A 20818-nucleotide genomic window follows, 5' to 3' on the forward strand; every position below is an offset into this window, starting at 1 on the left:
CCCTGCTTGATCAGTGGCTCAGGTTCCTTCCAGTCTGCACCAGTCTACCTTGGGCATCTCAGCAGCCAGTCCCACAGACCCAGAGCTTGGTCACAGCAGGATCTCAAGGGCACAGAGGCAGCTTGACACCCAGGAACTCTGACAGACCCAGAATCTCAGGATAACAGGATTCCGGAATCATAGGATCACAGAGACAGCTGGACTCTGAGGAGTTCTGACTCAACCAGGATTACCTGAAGGACAGGCTCCAGTCACATACAATGAGTGTAGGGAATACTAGAGATAGTCAGATGGCAGGAAGCAAGCATAAGAACAGAAGCAATAGAAATCAAGGTTATTTGGCATCATCAGAGCCCAATTCTTCCACTATAGCAAGTCCTGGATACATCATCACATGGGAAAAGCAATATTTGGATCAAAAGTCACTTCTCATGATGATGATGGAGAACTTTAATAAAAACATAAATAACTTACTTAAAGAAATACAGGACAACATAGGTCAACTGCTAGAAGCCCTTAAAGAGGAAACACAAAAATTCCTTAAAGAATTACTGGAAAACACAATCAAACAGGTGAAGGAAGTGAACAAAACCATGCAAGATCTAAAAATGGAAATAGAAACAATAAAGAAATCTCAAAAGGAGACAACCCTGGAGTTGAAAAATCTAGGAAAGAGATCAAGAGTCATAGATGCAAGCACTGACAACAGAATACAACAGATAGAAGAGAGAATATCAGGGGCAGAAGATACCATGGAAAACATTGACACAACAGTCAAAGAAAAAGCAAAAAGCAAAAAGCTCCTAACCCAAAACATCCAGGAAATCCAGGACACAATGAGAAGACCAAAGCTAAGGATAGGTATAGAAGAGAATGAAGATTTCCAACTTAAAAGGCCAGTAAATATCTTCAACAAAATTATAGAAGAAAACTTCCCTAACCTAAAGAAAGAGAAGCCCATAAACATACAAGAAGCCTACAGAACTCCAAATAGACTGGACCAGAAAAGAAATTCCTCCTGCCACATAATAGTCAAGACACCAAATGCACAAAACAAAGAAAGAATATTAAAAGTAGTAAGTGAAAAAGGTCAAGTAACATATAGAGGCAGACCTATCAGAATTACACCAGACTTCTCTCCAGAGACTATGAAAGGTCCTGAACAGAGACTATGAAAGATTCTGAGCAGATGTCATACAGACCCTAAGAGAACATAAATGCCAGCCCAGACTAGTATACCCAGCAAAATTCTCAATTACCATAGATGGAGAAATCAAAGTATTCCATGACAAAACCAAGTTTACACAATCTTTCCACAAATCCAGCCCTTCAAAGGCTAATAAATGGAAAACTCCAATACAAGGAGGGAAACTACACCCTAGAAAAAGCAAGAAAGTAATCTTTCAATAAAACTAAAAGAAGAAGATAGCCACATGAACATAATTCCAACTCTAACAACAAAAATAACAGGAAGCAACAATTACTTTTCCTTAATATCTATTAATATCAATTGGCTCAATTCCCCAATAAAAGACATAGACTATGAGACTGAGTACGTAAACAGGACCCAACATTTTGTTGGATACAGGAACCCCACCTCAGTGACAAAGACAGACACTACCTCAGAATAAAAGGCTGGGAAACAATTTTGCAAGCAAATGGTCCCAAGAAACAAGCTAGAGTAGCCATTCTAATATTGAACAAAAAAGACTTTCAACCTAAAGTGATCAAAAAAGATAAAGAGGGACACTACATACTCATCAAATCTACCAAGTTGAACTCTGAACCTCTATGCTCCAAATGCAAGGGCATTTACATTCATAAAAGAAACTTTACTAAAACTCAAAGCACACATTGCACCACATACAATAGTAGTGAGAGATTTTAACACCCCCCTCTCAGCAATGGACAGATCATGGAAACAGACACTAAAGAGAGACACAGTGAAACTGAGCACAGGGTCAACATTTTAGGAGCTAGAGAAAGCACCCAAGGAGCTGAAGGGTTTGCAGCCTCTTAGGAAAAACAACCATATGAACTAACTAGTACCCTCAGAACTCCCAAGGACTAAACCACCAACCAAAGAGTTCACATGGTGAGACTCATGGCTCCAGCTGCATATGTAGCAGAGGATGGCCTACTTGGTCATCAATGGGAGGAGAGGCCCTTAGTCCTGTGAAGGTTCTATGCCCCAATATGGGGGAATGCCAGGGCCAGAAACCCGGAGAGGTTGGGTTGGTAAGCAGTGGGAGGATGAAGGGAACAGAGTTTTGTTTTGTTTTGTTTTATTTTGTTGTTGTTGTTTTTTTTTTTTTTCAGAATGGAACCTGGCAAAGGAGATATCATTTGAAATGTAAATAAAGAAATTATCTAATAAAAAAAAGAAAGAAAGAAAGAAAAGAATTACACTGGATTTCTCACCAGAGACTATGAAAGGCAAAAGATTGTGGGCAGATGTCATACAGATCCTAAGAGAACAAAAATGCCAGCCCAGACTACCAAATCCAGCAAAACTCTCAATTACCATAGATGGAGAACACAAGTTATTCCATGACAAAAACAAATTTACACAATATCTTTCCACAAATCCAGCACTACAAAGGATAATTGTGACCTCCCCTAGCCTCAAGTGGGCTGAACCAGACCTTGTTCTTGCCACAGGCAGCTAGCCCACCTAGGGTGGAATCTTCCCCTTTAGGTGAGGTCTATTGTTCAGCAGAACAACAAGATGCTAATTAAGCCACAAGATCTTGGCTTACTGGGGAATGGGTTCCTGGCCTATATATTCTCAGATTCTGAATTACACATTGGACCTTGATCGGAACCTTTTGACTAGGTCTGGTTATTTCTCTCGAAGTCGCATTCCCCTATTTTCCACAGGACCTTGCCTCTCTTTCAGGAGCCTGGTTTGCATATCTGCTGGCAGCTACAGATAATAGTTGGAAAACACCAACACAAGGAGGGAAACTACACCCTAGAAAAAGCAAGAAAGTAATCTTTCACAAATCCAAAAGAAGACAGACACACAAACATAATGTCACCTCTAACTACAAAAATAACAGGGAGTAACAATCACTTTTTCTTAATTTCTCTTAATATCAACAGACTCAATTCTCTAATGAAATGACTGGATACGTAAACAGGACCCAGCATTTTGCTGCATACAGAAAATGGACCTCAGTGACAAAGACAGACACTGCTTCAGAGTAAAAGATTAGAATACAATTCTCCAAGCAAATGGTCCCAAGAAACAAACTGGAGTAACCATATTAATATCAAATAAAATCAACTTTCAACCAAAAGTTATCAAAAAGGATAAGAATGGATACTTCATACTCTTCAAAGGAAAAATTTACTAAGATGAACTCTCAATTCTGAACATCTATGCTCCAAATGCAAGGGCATCCACATTCTTAAAAGAAACTTTACTAAAGCTCAAAGCACACATTGCACCCCACATAAAAATAGTGGGAGACTTTACACCCCACTCTCAGCAAGGGACAGATCATGGAAATAGAAGCTAAACAGAGACACAATGAAACTCACAGGAGTTATAAACCAAATGGATCTAACAGATTTTTATAGAACAACCAAAAGCAAAAGAGTATACTTTCTTCTCAGAAACTCATGGTACTTTTTCCAAAATTGACCATATAATTGGCCACAAAACAAGATTCCACAGATACAAGAAGATTGAAATAATCCCATGCACACTATCAGATCACAATGGACTAAGACTGCTCTTAAATTCCAACAAAAACAACAGAAAACACAAATACACATGGAAACTGAACAATGCTTTATTCAATGATAACTTGGTCAAGGAAGAAATAATGAAAGAAATTAAAGATTTTTTAAAATTTAATGAAAATGAAGACATGTCATACCAAAACTTATGGGGCACAATGAAAGAAGTAGTGAGAGGAAAACTCATAGCTCTGAGTTCCTCCAAAAGAAACCTGGAGAGAGCTTACACTAGCAGCTTGACAGCACACCTGAAAGCTCTAGAACAAAAAGAAGCAAATATACCCAAGAGGAGTAGACAGCAGGAAATAATCAAACTCAGGGCTGAAATCAACCAAATAGAAACAAAAAGAACATTAGAAAGAATCAAGAAAACCAAAAGCTGATTGTTTGAGAAAATCAACAAGATAGATAAACCTTTAAGCAGACTAACCAGAGTGTACAGAGACAGCATCCAAATTAATAAAATCAGAAACGAAAAGGGAAACATAACAAGGAAATTCAAAAAAATGATCAGATCCTATTACAAAAGTTTATACGGAACTAAATTGGAAAAGCTGCATGAAATGGACAATGTTCTAGACACATACAAGGTGCCAAATTTAAAATAGGATCAGAAAGCCATCTAAACTGTCCCATAACCCCTAAAGAAATAGAAGCAATCATTAATAGTCTTCCAACCAATACATACCCAGGACCAGATGGGTTCAGTGGAGAATTCTATCAGACCTTTAAAAAGACCTAATACCAATACTCTTCAAACTATTCCACAAAATAGAAACAGAAGGTACACTACCCAATTTATTCTATGAAGCCACAATTATGCTTATACCTAAACCACACAAAGACCAAATTAAGAAATAGTACTTCAGACTAATCTCCCTTATGAACATTGATGCCAAAATACTTAATAAAATTCTTACCAACCGAATCCAAGAACACTTCAAAATGATCATGCACTATGATCAAGTAGGCTTCATCCGAGGGATGCAGGGATGGTTCAATATACTGAAATCCATCAATGTAATCCATTATATAAACAAACTCAAAGAAAAAAAAACAAATGATCATTTCATTCGATGCTGAAAAAGCATTTGAAAATTCAGCATCCCTTCATGTTAACAGCCTTGGAAAGATCAGGAATTCAAGGTCCATACCTAAACATAGTAAAAGCAATATACAACAAACCAGTAGCCAACATCAAACTGAATGGAGGGAAACTTGAACAATCATATTAAAATCAGGGACTAGACAAGGCTGCCCATTCTCTATCTTTTCAACATAGTATTTGAAGTTCTAGCTAGGGCAATTGGACAACAAAAGAAGGTCAAGGGGATGCAATTTGGAAAGGAAGAAGTCAAAGTATCCCTATTTGCAGATGATACGATCACATACTTAAGTGACTCCAAAAATTCCATCAGAGAACTCCTGAAGCTGATAAACAACTTCAGCAAAGTGGCTGGATATAGAATTCAAACCAATCAGTAGCCTTCCTCTACTCAAAGGATGAACAAGCCGAGAAAGAAATTAAGGAAATGACACCCTTCAAAATAGCCACAAATGATATTGCATACCTTAGTGTGACTCTAACTAAGCAAGTAAAACATCTATATGATGAGAACTTCAAGTCTCTGAAGAAAGAAATCAGAAAGATGTCTGAAGAAAGATCTCAGAAGATGGAAAGATCTCCCATGCTCATTGATCGGCAGGATTAATGGTCATCTTGCCAAAAGCAATTTACAGATTCAATGCAATCCCCATCAAAATTCCAACTGAATTCTTCATAGAGTTAGAAAGAGCAATTTGCAAATTCATTTCAAATAACAAATGAATTTGTTATTCATACCCAGGATAGCAAAAACTATTCTCAACAATAAAAGAACTTCTGGGGGAATCACCATCCCTGTCCTCAAGCTGTACTACAGAGCAATAGTGATTAAAAACTGCATGGTATTGGTATAAAGACAGGCAGGAAGATTAATGAAATAGAATTGAAGACCCAGAAATGAACCCACGCACATATGGTCACTTGATCTTTGACAAAGCAGCTAAAACCATTCAGTGGAAAAAAGACAGCATTTTTAACAAATGGTACTGGTTAAATTGGCAGTCAGCATGTTGAAGAAGGTAAATTGACTCATTCTTATCTCCTTGTACAAAACTCAAGTCCAAGTGGGTCAAGGACTACCACATAAAACCAGATACGCTGAAACTTATAGAGGAGAAAGTGGGGAAGAGCCTCGAACATATGGTCACAGGGGAAAAATCCCTGAACAGAATACGAATGGCTTGTGCTGTAAGATCAAGAATCGACAAATGGGACTTCATAAAATTGCAAACCTTCTTAAGACAAAAGGCAATAAGACAAAATAAGACAAAAACGCAACCAACAGATCGGGAAAAGATCTTTACTAATCCCACATTCAATAGAGGTCTCATATCTAATATATACAAAGAACTCAAGAAATTAGACTCCAGAGAACCAAATAACCCTATTAAAAGTAGAGTACAGAGCTAAAGAAAGAATTTTCAACTGAGGAATATCGAATGCCCGAGAAGCACTTAAGGAAATGTTCAACATCCTTAGTCATGAGGGAAATGCAAATCAAAACAATCCTGAGATTCTACCTCGCACCAGTCATAATGGCTAAAATCAAAAACTCAGGTGACAGCAGATGCTGGCAAGGATGTGGAGAAAGGGGAACACTCCTCTGTTGCTGGAGGGAATGCAAGCTTATAAAACCCTTCTGGACATCAGTTTGGCAGTTCCTCAGAAAATTGGACATAGTACTACCTGAGGACCCAGCTATACCAATCCTGGGCATATACCCAGAAGATGCTCCAACATGTAATAAGAACACATACTCAACTATGTTCATGGCAGCCTTATTTATAATAGCCAGGAGCTGGAAAGAACCCAGGTGTCCTTCAACAGAGGAATGGATACAGAAAATGTGGTACATTTACACAATGAAGTACTATCAGCTATTAAAAATGATGAATTCATGAAATTCTTCGACAAATGGATGGAACTAGAAAATATCATCCTGAGTGAGGCAACCCAATTGCAAATGAAAACACCTGGTATGAACTCACTAATAAGCCCCAAATCTTCAAATAACCAGAATACAATACACAGACCACATGAAGCTCAATAAGAAGGAAGACCAAAGTGTGGGTGCTTCTGTCCTTCTTAGAAGGAGAACAGAATACTCACAGGAGCAAATATGGAGATAAAGTGTAGAGCAGGAACTAAAGGAGAGGCCACCCAGAGACTGTCCCACCTGGGGATTCATCCCATATACAGTTACCAAACCCGGACCTTATTGTGGATGCCAAGAAGTGCATGCTGAAAGGAACCTGATATGGCTGTCTCCTGAGAGGCCCTGACAGAGCCTTACAAATACAGAGGCAGATGTTAGCAGCCAACCAATAGACTGACCATGGGGTCCCTAATAGAGGACTTAGAGAAGGGACTGAAGGAGTTGAAGGGGTTTGCAATCCCATGGAAAGAATAACAATATCAACCAAACAGACCCCCCAGAACTCCCAAGGTCTAAGCCATCAACAAAGGAGTACACAAGGCTCCAGTTGCATAGGTAGCAGAGGATGGTCTTGTCATGCACCAATGGGAGGAGAAGTCCTTGATCCTATGAAGGCTTGATAGATGACCCAATGTAGGGGAATCGAGGGTGGGGAGGTGGGAGTTGGTGGGTGGGTGGAGGAACACCCTCATAGAAGCAGGAGGAAGGAGGATGTGTTAGTGTATTTTCAGTAGGGAGGGAAACTGGGAAAGGGGAAAACATTTGAAATGTAAATAAAAAAATAAGTTAGACATTTTAAGTTTTAAGAATGTCTAAATTGATACCATTTAGTAAAATGTACAAATGTCAGTTTTTTTTCCATTATGGGTAAGCAAATACATGGCTTTTTCATGTGTATTTGCTTATATAAATTACCTAGGCTAATCTAAGAAAACTCTAAATATCTTAAATAAAGTAATTTATATTGTGTTAAGAAAAAATTAAGCTAGCATCTGTTTCAGTGCCTCAGCATTTTGAAAGGCAAATAGAGGGACCTTGTTACTCCAGAAGAGTAATCAGTAAAAACCTTGGTCAGCAAATACAGTAGAGAAGCAAGATAAACAGGAGCTAGCAATGTTCTTTTGAATACAAAGTAAAACTCAAGAGTCTGAAACTTAAATTGTTCAATAGTTTTCCAGCTTTATTTAGATATAATTGGCTAACAGCACTCACAAATACACACACTATATTTACAGTCTGGTTTGAAATTGTACTTATTTATTTTTCATATTTTATCTCAAATTGAACATAGATTGTTTTCTCATATAATATATTATGATTTTGGTTTCCCCTCCCACTACTACTCCCAGTCCTTCCCCACCTCCTCAGTCATCTCAGTGCACCTCTTTGCATCTCTCATTAGAAAAAAAAAAGTGTATTTCTAAGGGATAATAATAAAACAAAACAAACACATTAAAACAGGACAGAGCAAACAAACAGATGGAAAAGAGCTCAAGAAAAGGCACAAGAAACAAATACATATGCAGACATCCTCATTTGCACCTACAAGGCATCCCAGAAAACCATTAAACCTAGAGGAATAATATATATGCAAAGGACTTAGAGGACTAAAAATATTTATAAATGTAAAATAAATAAAATAAATATCATTTAAAAATAAAAATAATTTTAAAAATATAGCATTACTTTAGCTAGAACTTCAAGTACTATGTAAAATCAAGATCAGGTAAACAATTTAAATATTCCTACAACCCAAAAGGAAATAGAAGCACTCATTAAAAGCCTCCCAAACAACAAAAGCCCAGGCCCAGATGGTTTTAATTTTAGCACAGAACTCTACCAGACTTTCAAAACAGAGCTAATAAAAACACTCCTCAAACTATTCTACAAAATAGAAACATAAAGAACATTTACAAACTCATTCTATGAGGCCACAGTCACCCTGATACCTAAACCACACAGACTCAACTAAGAAAGAGAACTTTAGATCAATTTCCCTTATGAATATTGAAGCAAACATACTCAAGAAAATGCTTACAAGCCAAGGGTATATCGAAGATATCATCCGTCATGATCAAATAAGCTTCATCCTATGGTTGCAAGGATGGTTCAATTTATGAAAATCTATCAACATATTGCACCATATAAACAAACTGAAAGAAAAATTACTAGGTGATAATCTCACTAGATGCTGAAAAGGCTTGTCTAACACCCCTGCATGTTAAGGTCTAAGAAAGAGCAAGTATACAAGGTATATACTGAAACATAATAAAATAGACATACAGCAAGCCAATAGACAACATCAAATTAAATGGAGAGAAACTTGAAGCAATCTGACTAAAATCAGGGAGAAGTTAAGTTCTGCTAGATGTCCCATGGTGGAGTGATACCCAAGCGGGGGCTTCCCATTCTCTGAGGACATAGGGAGGGAATAATGGGGAGAATTTTTAAGGGCAGGACTGGAAGCAGAGGAGGAGGGCTGCAATTTTGATGTAATGTGAATAAAACAATAAACCACAACAAAAGTAATATTAATGAAATTTTTAAAATGGAAAATATTTTCAAACGACCGACACAACATTTTTGAGGATAGAAACTCCAAAGATGCCTCTGAGTTCGGTTCTGTTGGCCATCTACTGCTGGGAATTCAGTCTACACTTAAGAGTAGTTGGTTTCTCTAGTAAGACTCTCTTGGAGAAATTTTCATTTAAAAGCAATTATCAATTGGAGTTTTTTTTTTTTTTTTTTTTTTGGTTTTGGTTTTGGTTTTTCTGGGTTAGGGATAGTGGTATGTGTCCACTTCTAATCTTAGCTCTAGACCCCATCTGGAATAGACCTATGCAGGCACATTCTGATTAATCTTGTTGTTCTGGGGCTTTGTTTCCTTGGTGGCCCTTAGACTCTTTCTGCCTCCTTTTTCACAGGGTTCTTTGAGCCTTTAGGGGAACTATTTGGTGGAGGCATCCCACTTAGGGATGAATATTCAAAGGTCTTTTATTCCCTGTATAATGTCTGGCTGTGGGTCTCTGTATTGGTTCACATATGCTACAAAGGGAAATGTCTCTAATGATGGCTGAGCAAGGCACTGATCTATGATATGACTATCAGAAACTGTCTGATTACTCCCACAAGCTTTGTGCAATCATTGCCCTAGTATATAATGATAGCAGGACTCTACTGTAAACCAAAGGGTTTGTTGCTAGTCTGCTGTTTACATTTATCCTTTGGTGGTTTGCAAAGTACTTTCCTATACCAAAGATGCTAGCTGTTATGAAGAGAGGTTCTCTGTAGTCACCAGCTTGATTTCTCTATATTCAATGAGTTATGTAGGTGTTATCAGTAAAGGGGCCTTGCCATCAGTTTGGGGAGAGCATGTTATAGTCTTGCCAACAACCTGGGTTGTTTGGGGGTTCTGATGGGACTCTTTTAGCCAACTCAATTAAATATAACACAATCCTGGTGTTAGAGGCTTCATTGGTGACAAGAGATATCCAGTTGGGGTTCTGCCTCCCCCAGTACTTGGTGATTTTATTTAGATCCCATTAATACATGTATATATTATACAAATCTTCTATTGGATTAAGTATTTATACACCTTACATGACACTTAATTTTAGATGTCTCTCCCTATATCCCCTCCCTCGTAAATCTTTTCCTGCCTCTCTTCACTTGACTTTCCAGTTCAAGACACATGCATACACATGCATACATATACACACACATGCGTGCATGCATGCGTGTGCATGTGCATACACACACACCTGTAACTATTTGTTCTAGTTACCATTCCTAGGGTGATCTATCTGTTACCTCCTAGTTCATTACTCTATCAAACTTTTGTAATCTATGGATTGTAGCTTGGTTATTATTGACTTGACATATCCACATATGGTCAAATACATTTCATATTTGTCCTTCTGGGTTGAGACTATTACACTAATGGTAGTCAGGATTTTTTTTTCTTTTTTGTTAATCATCCTACTCCTTTACATCTCAAATAATATCCCCATTACTGGTACCCCTCTATAAGGTGGAAGGCAAAGAAAATATTTTCAGCAAATAGGAGAAGAAACAATTCCTAAACATAAAGAAAGAGATACCAATCAAAGTGCAAGAGAATCAGAGAATACCAAATAGATAAGGCCAGAAAATTAATTCCTAGTGTCATATAAAAATCTAAACACTAAGTATATAAAATAAAGAATGTTGAAAATCTCTTTACTTTTTTTTAATTAGGTATTTTCTTTATTTACATTTCAAATGATATCCCCTTTCCAGGTTTCCCCTCCAGAAAAAAACAAAACAAAACCCTGTTCCCTCCCCACTTCCCCTGCTCACCAACCCACCCTCTCCTGCTTCCTGGCCTTGGCATTCCCCTACACTGGGGCATAGAGCCTTCACAGGACCAAGGACCTATCCTCCCATTGATGACTGACTAGGCCATCCTTTGCTACATATACAGCTGGAGCTGTGAGTCCCACCATGTGTACTCTTTGGTTGATGGTTTAGTCCTTGGCAGCTCTGGAAATACTAGTTAGTTCTCATTGTTGTTTCTCTTAAGGGGCTGAAAACCCCTTCAGCTCCTTTGGTCCTTTCTCTAGCTCCTTCATTAGGGACCCTGTGCTCAGTCCAATGGATGGCTGTGAGCCTCTACTTCTGTATTAGTTGAGCACTGGCAGAGCCTCTCAGGAGACAACTATATTAGGCTCCTGTCAGCCAGCACTTGCTGGCATCCACAATAGTGTTTGGGTTTGGTGACTGAATATGGGAAGGATTCCCAGGTCAGGCAGTCTCTGAATTGTCCTTCCTTCAGTCTGTGTTCCATACTTTGTCTCTGCAACTCCTTCCATGGGTATTGTGTTCCTCCTTCTAAGAAGGATCAAAGTATCTACATTTTGGTCTTTCTTCTTCTTGAGTTTCTTTTGGTTTGTGGATTGTATCTTGGGTATTCTATGCTTCTGACTCCAGAGAACCCAATAACCCTAGTTAAAAAATGGGGTACAGAGCTAAACAAAGAATTCTCAACTGAGGAATACCAAATGGCTGAGAAGCACCTAAAGAGATGTTCAACATCCTTAGTCATCTCACACCAGTCACAATGGCTAAGATCAAAAACTCAGATGAAAGTAGATTCTGTCGAGGTTGTGGAGAATACCACAACCATGGGATTGCAAGCTGGTATAACCACTCTTGAAATCAGTTTGGCAGTTCCTCAGGAAATTGGAAATAGTACTACCTGTGGACCCAGCTATACCACTCCTGGGCATATACCCAGAAGATGCTCCAACATGTAATAAAGACACATGCTCCACTATGTTCATAATAGCCTTATTTTATAATAGCCAGAAGCCGAAAACAATCCAGATGTCCCTCAACAGAGGAATGGGTATAGAAAAAGTGGTACATTTACTCAATGGACTACTACTCAGCAATTAAAAAGAATAAATTTTTTGAAATTCTTAGGGAAATGGATGGATCTGGAGAATATCATCCTGAGTGAGGTAACCCCAGATGTCCCTCAACAGAGGAATGAATACAAAAAATGTGATACTTCTACATAATGGAGTATTATTCTGCTATTAAAAATAATGAATTCATGAAGTTCTTAGGGAAATAGATGGATCTGGAGAATATCATCCTGAGTGAGGTAACCCAACCCCCAAAACACACATGGTATGTACTTTCTCATGAGTGTATATTAGCCCAGAAGCTCAGAATCTCTTTACTCTTGACATCTCTGCTCCCTTCTTTCTATTCTAGCTCCTCCTACTCCCATGTCTTCTTATAGGTATGTGTGCAAGAATTATGCAAGTATTCACAGATGCCATCTGTTCATTACCCCCCATAGCAATATATTCAGAAGACAGAAATTTCCTTTATGTATTCACAAATTCCAGATCTTATATCTGTCTTGTCCCGTACTGGTGATATGCCTAAGGCCTCAGAGTGGGTGGTATGTGTGTCTTCTTTAGACATTCATCACTCTTTTAATCTTGGTACTTTGATATTTCCCTGCTTGGTCACTGATCATTGGTAGAAGGGGCTAAGAGCAGCACCAATCAGCTGGTATAAACATAAATATTTAGACATCAGTTTATCTACATGTGTATTTAGCAAAACTTCAGTAGTAGAATCACTTATGATCATTTGACTAAATTTACAAACCATGGCATGTATTCCATTCTATGATGCTGGTCTAAAATCCAACCAAGAACATAGTTGGTTACCTCAGGGACAAGCATATAATAATATGCTTACACATTAAATGGACTCAGTTTCTTTGAAGACCCATACCTAATACATGACCCTTCATTCACACAAGCTCAGTTGATATTTTTAAGTAATATTTCACAGTAAATGACTGAAAAAAGTTGTAGATTAAATAAGTTTATTAGAACAACAGAGAAACAACTTCCAACATGAAGGTCAATAAGGCTTTTGTTCTATTACCATCATTGTGATGATGGCAGAGCTGAGTTTGCAGCTGAATTTCACTCCATTTCTCTTGAGAAGAAAAAAGTCCAAGGAAAGGGGGTCAACTTCGTACAAGTGAACACCAGTCAATGATGGATTTAATTTCACTGTAGGATCTTCTTCATGCAGGTCTACAGTTCAGAAAGTGTGAGGCTGAGAACTGGGCAGTCCTGGAGTCACCTCTGGAGCAGATAAGAATATCTCAAGGTGTCTTCAATAGTAGTAGCCAAATCCAGAGCCATATCCAGAGCCACAACCATAGCCATAACCACACAGAGAGCGTGAGCCATAGCCATAGCCACAGCCCAGTCCACGGTAGCCACAGCCATAGTAGGAGCCATAGCCACAACCCAGGCCTCCATAGCCATAGCCCAGGCCTCTATAGCCACAGCAGCCATAGCCTCTACCGCCATAGTAGTTTCCGTAGTAGCCACACATTGTGTAGGTTGTTGAGGTTGTTCTTGAGTAGAGAGGAGTGTAGGTGACTTGAGTCTGTATATTTCTGCCCAAAAGGAGGCCCTTTTATATTCTCTCAGTATGGGTGGGACCAACCACAGGCTTGTGTCATTGACCATATTTCCAAAGCAATTTGAATAATTAGTTGAGTTTATTTTAAATCTGGCATTGAAGCTATTTCCTGTGGTTTAGCCACAGCTGAACCACCCATGAGTCCTTAATGTGAATCAATGTATCATCATCTAAATACTATTCAAATCAAATCTGTAGATTATTGTTTTGTATCAAGGTCTTATAGCAGGAAATGACTGTTTTTAAATACACAAACTGTGACCTGTTTTGGACAATAAAAGATTGGCTTTACTTTTGATTTATACAATGAGTCAACTTGAGCTCTTCCATACATCATTCCACAGTGCCTCAAACCATCTTGCATGCCCTTGGGGAGTCTCTTCATTTATTTCAGAAAAGCTTTATCATTAATGAAGTCCTAAGACAGTAGTTTAATCTCTGGGAAACAAGCATGAGAAGCTTGATAATTTTGTATTTTTATCAATTACTCATTTTTACCTGTTTTTGAAACACCAGATTTTTCTACCTATTTTGAATTTGTCATCTAAATTCATTTTTTTCATTTTTAATGTTTATTTTATTTATTTACATTTATTTATTTATTTTACATTTGCTATCTCCCTTCCCAGTTTCCCCTCCATAAACTCCCTATTCCCTTCTCCCTCCCCTGCCTCTATGAGGGTGTTCCCCTACCTTGTCCAAGTACTCCTGCCTCAGTGCCGTAGCATTCCATTATCTTGGATCATCCAGCTTCCACTGGACCAAGGGGCTTCCTTCCCAGTGATGCCAGATAAGGCAATCCTGTGTTTCATATCCAGCTGGGTGCCCCTGTCTACTCTTGTTGGTGGCTTAGTCCCTGGGAGCTTTGAGGGGTCTGGTTGATTGATATTGTTGTTCTTCCTATGGGGTTGCAAACTCCTTCAGCTCCTATACTCCTTGCCCTAACTTCTGCATTGGGGTCCCGGCTCTTTGAATTCATAAAAGAAATGTTTGGATTAAATTTTATTTTCTAAGTTTAATTTTCATGGAATTGGGTTCTTTAAAATTTAAGGGCATATTTCTGTGTTCCATCCCAAAGTTAAATGTAGGCATTTCTTGATCTAAAACAATAATACTGACAGAGCTACATTTTCCTCAAGCAAAGTAGGATTTTATCAAAAACTAGAAGGGATATGTGTGTGTGTGTGTGTGTGTGTGTGTGTGTTTTATAATAAAACACACAAGGCTTAGAACCAAATACTAGGTATGGTTTACCAGTTACTTGAGCATGACAGGAGAAAAACATCCTTTTTTAAACCTCAACAAATGTCATTACAAGACAGATGTAGGTGTTCCACGCATACCACTACACATCACAGTCCACATCAGGAGGGTTGGAATTGAGGAAATGTTTAATGTACAGCTAAAGCCCTAATTTATGTTGAGATTTTCTTGAAGTATAAAATAGATGTTTTATTTTCTAATAGAAATGACAAAGTGAGGTATAATTTGGTTCATCACAAAAGTAAACCATTTACTCATTTATACAAATTTATACTCGTTTACTCATTTATACATTACAAAGATGTTACTTCATTTGTATAATAAAATTAAATTCATCTGTAAAGAGATACAGGACAATATTAGATAAATATGACAGATAATCTAAAAAATCCTGCAATTCTGCATGTGTCTAACACAAGAATTTGAGTGTATTAACAACCTGAGAGCAATTTACATAGTTACTATGACATCATAAAATCTCATTTTGGAATTTATATTTGACCTTTTAATGAGGAAGGTCTTAAAACTATTTCAAAATCTTGCATTTAATACATATAATTTGTGAAAATCTTGACTGTGCAGGAATCTTAGCCATAAAAGCTTCCTTGTGCCTTATGAAATATATGATTTATGAGAGAGTTGTTGGCAGTGTTTCTTGTGGTTTATGCAAATAGATTCTAGAGAATCAGCCTTACTCGTGATTGGCCATGCCTTCTTGTAAGGGAGCACAAAAGATTGTGAAAATGATAGTGTTCAGACTCAGGGAAACACCCTCTTCTTCTACACCAGAGCCACCTTCTTTTGGCACCATGATCTATGGCAATGGCTACACAGCCCGGGGGTATGATAGGCCTGGCCCTGGCTATGGTTGTGACTACAGAGGCTACGGAGGCAGTTGGTGCACTTCTACTGCTCTTGGTCCTCTGGTGTCAGGTGCTGTTCCTGTGGATTCCACTGATAAGCCAAATTGAAAGCTCTGAATTTGCTGGATTTGAGTATTATGAACATAAATTTGTCTTGTTCATCTTATACCGGACTCTTCTTATTTTTATCTATACAGACATATATCCATCTGTATTTGGGTTTGTGTAAGTGAATGAGGGATCTTACATGACAATCCAACAGATTGGGCCAGAGACACAGGCAGTTGTGAGACACCCAACATGGGTACCAGAAACTAAATTCTGGTCCTCTAAGAAAACAATACTTGTTTCTTAACCACCACTGAGCCATCTCCTCAGCCTCTAAATAATAATAGTATTTTAATTATTTTTAGTTTTGAGTTATAACATAATTATACCATTTTCCTTTTTCTTTTCCTCCCCCATGAAAAACCCCATGTAGCATGCCCATTTTTATTTCAAAATTATGGCCTCATTTCTTAAAAAATGTTGGTGTGTGGTATGTTTCTAAATACATAAACATAACTTTCTCAGTCTATGTAGCATTATCTTGTCATTTGTACATATGTTTTCAGGGATGACTACTGGTTATTAGATAACTAATTGATATGTCTTTCCCTGGGGAAGACTATTTCTCCTGCTCTCAGAATACCTTAGTTGCCTGTAGTTCATATATTGTTGAGGTCTCCTGAGTTTTCCATGTTGTATTAATATTGTCTCCTGTTGTCTTTATTCAGCTAATGTTTAGGCAACCATGCCAGTACAATTTCATGGGTGGAGTCTGATATTACTAGAAAACAAAATCTCTAGCAAACTCTCTGATGTTCTGCCTATTGCAATCTTTCCATAAACTCTTTTGCAAAGTCCAACAAGCATAACTAAGTCTTGTTAACATTGAATGTAAGAAGCCCAGTGACTAAACCTAGTTAGTATTCATGTCCTACTTTAATTGTTCTCTAAGAGTAACTGACACTCTACAAAGTATATGTCCTAGCCTACAGCCTTTCTGCTTTTATAGCTCTATTTCACTTATAAGTTGAAAAACAGCCCAAAATTTATAATCTTAGAAAGTTGTTAATCCTTTATTTCTTATATGAGTGAATTGATCACAAGCATATTTCATTTTAAAGCAATATTAATTTATTTATATAACACCCTCAATAGAGCCATCCATACCTGGTTAGTCACCCACAAGAAACCAGGCTCATTCTACATCATTGCCTCATCCTTTGTGCACTCTGATATATATGCTGATACTCAGAAATGGTGGCACTCCCGAGATAAGGATAAAACCATTTACCTATATCCAGTTAAATATTATCTTGCACAGAAGTTCCACTTCCTTTTAGCTAGGCTAGAACTGTCTCAGTTGCTTTCAAAGTCACAATAATCACTGGAATCTCAATACACAGAGACATGTAAGAGGTTTATTCTGCCTTAATTACTTTTGTCATTTCTCTTTTTCTCTAGCAAAAGAACTCATTGCAATTCATTGGTACCTGCATTCAAGTGAGGCTGGGTCATAGTCACCTGTTTCTCCTACTGGGAACAATAGTTCAGCCAAATTTAAAGATATTCAGATTCTTCTGAATTCTTCTGTGATGAAAACAAGGCTGGTTTATTATCTTATTTTAGTGTTCTTACCTGGCCAATGAAATTCGGGAGATGAATATTCATTTCTAAAGCAACAATGAAGAGCCATGTTTCTGACTATCTCATTCATGATGTTAACAATACCTCAGATGTAAATACCACATGTTTTGGAACACCTAAGCATTTCAAGAAAGCATTAATTTTTTTAGAAATAGGCAATAAGACAAGTTAGAAAATATGCTTACCACCCACTTGGAAGAAATCCTATTATCTCACAACTGATTAAAAATGTTACTTCCAAAAAGATTTTCCTCCCACAGGTAGTAGATTTATTCCAAAGTATTTATATTCTGTTTTGGAATATTCAAAGTAAACTCTAGTGCTTGTTTTTCATCTTTCCTGCTGTTGTCAACAGCAAGCATTTTAAAAATCTAATTAAAATGACCATGTTGACTCTGAACTGATTCACAGTCTGTCCTATGAGAGAAGCAACACTCCTTAACTATGAGATGTTCCTTTTTTTTCCTGTAAGATACCTCTTTCATTGTAGTGTTCTGAACAGTGTGTAGTCTCTGCATGTAATCATGGCCTCTATGTGATAATTGTAGGCACGTTTGTGAGCATCATTCACCACATGTGGAACAATTATGGCATCAGAAACTGTACATCCTTGGAGTTTAACAAATATCATCACAGACCTATCCCCAGTGTTTCAACACAAGAATGCCTTCCCTTTCTCTAAGGAATCTAAAACAATGAAAATCAAGCCACTGTCAAATAGACTAAACAGAACAAAGTAAGCAGAGAGCTTGAAATAGCAAAATGAACCCTACACAGGAGAATACGTACAACACACTCTCTAGTGTTTGTCTCTTTAGGTAATGAACTATTCCAGACCCAAGACTCAGTTTTTACAAGGCAAAAACAGAGCCAAAGGCTGCTGCAGGAGATTATCCCAGCAATCCAGATCCTGGATATAAGTGAAAATTCAGAGAAACTTCATGGATATGAAGTTGATATAGTATGAAAAAACAAAAGCAGAAAGCAAATCATTTAACATCAAGATTTCAAGTTCCATCCTGTTCTAGAAATTGTTATGATTTCAACATTCTTTGTAGATGAAAAGAATTTTAATTGCATAGATATGCCACAATTTCTTCATCCTTCTCTTTGTTGATGGGCATCTATACAGATTCCATTGTGAACCATGCTGCAACACTTTTTAAATTTTTCATAAGGAAACAATACAAGGTAAAACGCATTCAAATTTCTTCCCAGAATCTACTGATTTGGTGAAGTAACATCAATCTTTTAGTACTCATAAAAAAAAAAAAATTTGCATGGCTATAATGTCTAGACACTAAGTCTTCACATAAGTAGATTGTTTTATTTTCTTCTTAAATTACTTAAATTGTGTCAAATCATTTTCTGTAACTTGTCTGTAACTTGGTGCATATTTTAAATATAATTACTAATAACTCAGGTCATATAATTTGATCATGAGACTACTAGTTGAAAGAAAAGAAAGAGCATGCAGCCTATGAGAAACATGATAGTAAGGCTGCTACAGATGGATAGAATGAATTAGAAGGGGTGCACTAACTGTGGTTTATCCCATCCATCACTGAGAGGGCATTATAGTGATGGACAGATACAACGCTCAGACAGAGCACACCGTTACCCTAAATTCTTAATGAAACCGTCTACTTTCAGATTACGTGTTATTGTGGTAATATGGTGCCTGGGCTATGGTGGCTCAGGGTTTCTGTGGCCTGGGATATGGTTGCAGCTGTGACTGTGAATATGGTATCCTGGGCTATGGCTAGGGCTGTGACAGATCTGGATACAGCTATTGTAGCCTGTTCTGATATAAAAGATACTAGATTTTACTGAGAAAAACCTAAGAATACTTCAGAACTTACCTGTTTCCTGATTCCATAGCTGGACCCTTCTCTTAGTTTATTTTAAACAGTTATCCACCTTGACTTACTTGGGAAGAAAGAGGAGATTTTAAATACTTCATCCATCATCTTAATTGAATATATTCATGCAGAAGTCTAGTTTTATAAAAAATAATTTTTTATTTTGCTACTGTTATGTTACTATTGTTATTCTACACAGATTATGCTCAACATTCCTCAAATGAGACTAGCAAATTATTTTCAATAAAAAAAATTACGTTGTCACTTATGCTCCTTGTACTGTAACATAATGGTTACAACATTTCTTTATGTATAAACCTATGACAGAAAACTCTCCACATGAATGAAGAGTGACACAAAAGCTTACATGTGAAAATATGTTAATCTGGAAATTTGTTTTTAGTGAAACTGTAATTGCTTCAGTGGTTTACACTGACCATCTTAAAATATTATACTATATGGTAAAATCTTAATTAATAAGGCTTACAACACACTTGGTGCACAGGACCACACCCATGCAGTTCAGAGCTTGGCTATTTGTTTTATTGAGAGTGTACATTTCAGAACTGAAGGCCATGCCTCACAATGCTTCTCCTTGAATCTTCTAGTTCGCAACATTGTTCACAATCTAGCACAGATATTAAAACCATATTTTATATTGTATAATGTCACCCCGATAATTTTGTCTTTGATAGTCTCTAGTAATTGCCACCCCGTTAATACATGGAAGTGTCAGACATAAAATGTCACATCACTATTTTCATCTAACAGTGATTTTGCATTTTATGTTCAAAGCTGTTCTTTTGAAGATACAAAACTTTATTGTGTTGACTAGCTTTCTTCTAGATCAAAAAAAAATACAACCTTAACTTCTACTTCTTTAGGACTATTTTGAATTAAAATGTTAATATTTTATGATCTCTCACATGAAATTATGAACTTTCTCCAAATGATAGATAGAGATTTTCCAATTTTTGAATAGAAATGTGATGCATATTGCAAACTATTAATAGAGAAAGATAGGTATGGTCAGTGAAAATGTCAAATTTATATTAATTTTAAATTTAAATTATGAGTCAATAAAATACTTATGGACTTCCATAAAATATTTGAAGTTGTGTCACATTTGTTTATCATATGAAACATTAAAATACTATATACATGTGTAATAATATTATTCTTTTAAATGTCTATTTATAAAGACAACATCATCCATCAACTATGACAGAGACATACAATAATTCTAAGAACATAAAGCCATTCTCAATGAAGTGTTTCCTGGTTCAGCACCAAGGACAGTTCCCAAAAGCCATAAAGTGTGTTGGTGTTTTTCTAGATGAAACAGAGG

This window comes from Mastomys coucha, unplaced genomic scaffold (genome assembly GCF_008632895.1).
Source record: "Mastomys coucha isolate ucsf_1 unplaced genomic scaffold, UCSF_Mcou_1 pScaffold12, whole genome shotgun sequence".
NCBI classification, from domain to species: Eukaryota; Metazoa; Chordata; class Mammalia; order Rodentia; family Muridae; genus Mastomys; species Mastomys coucha.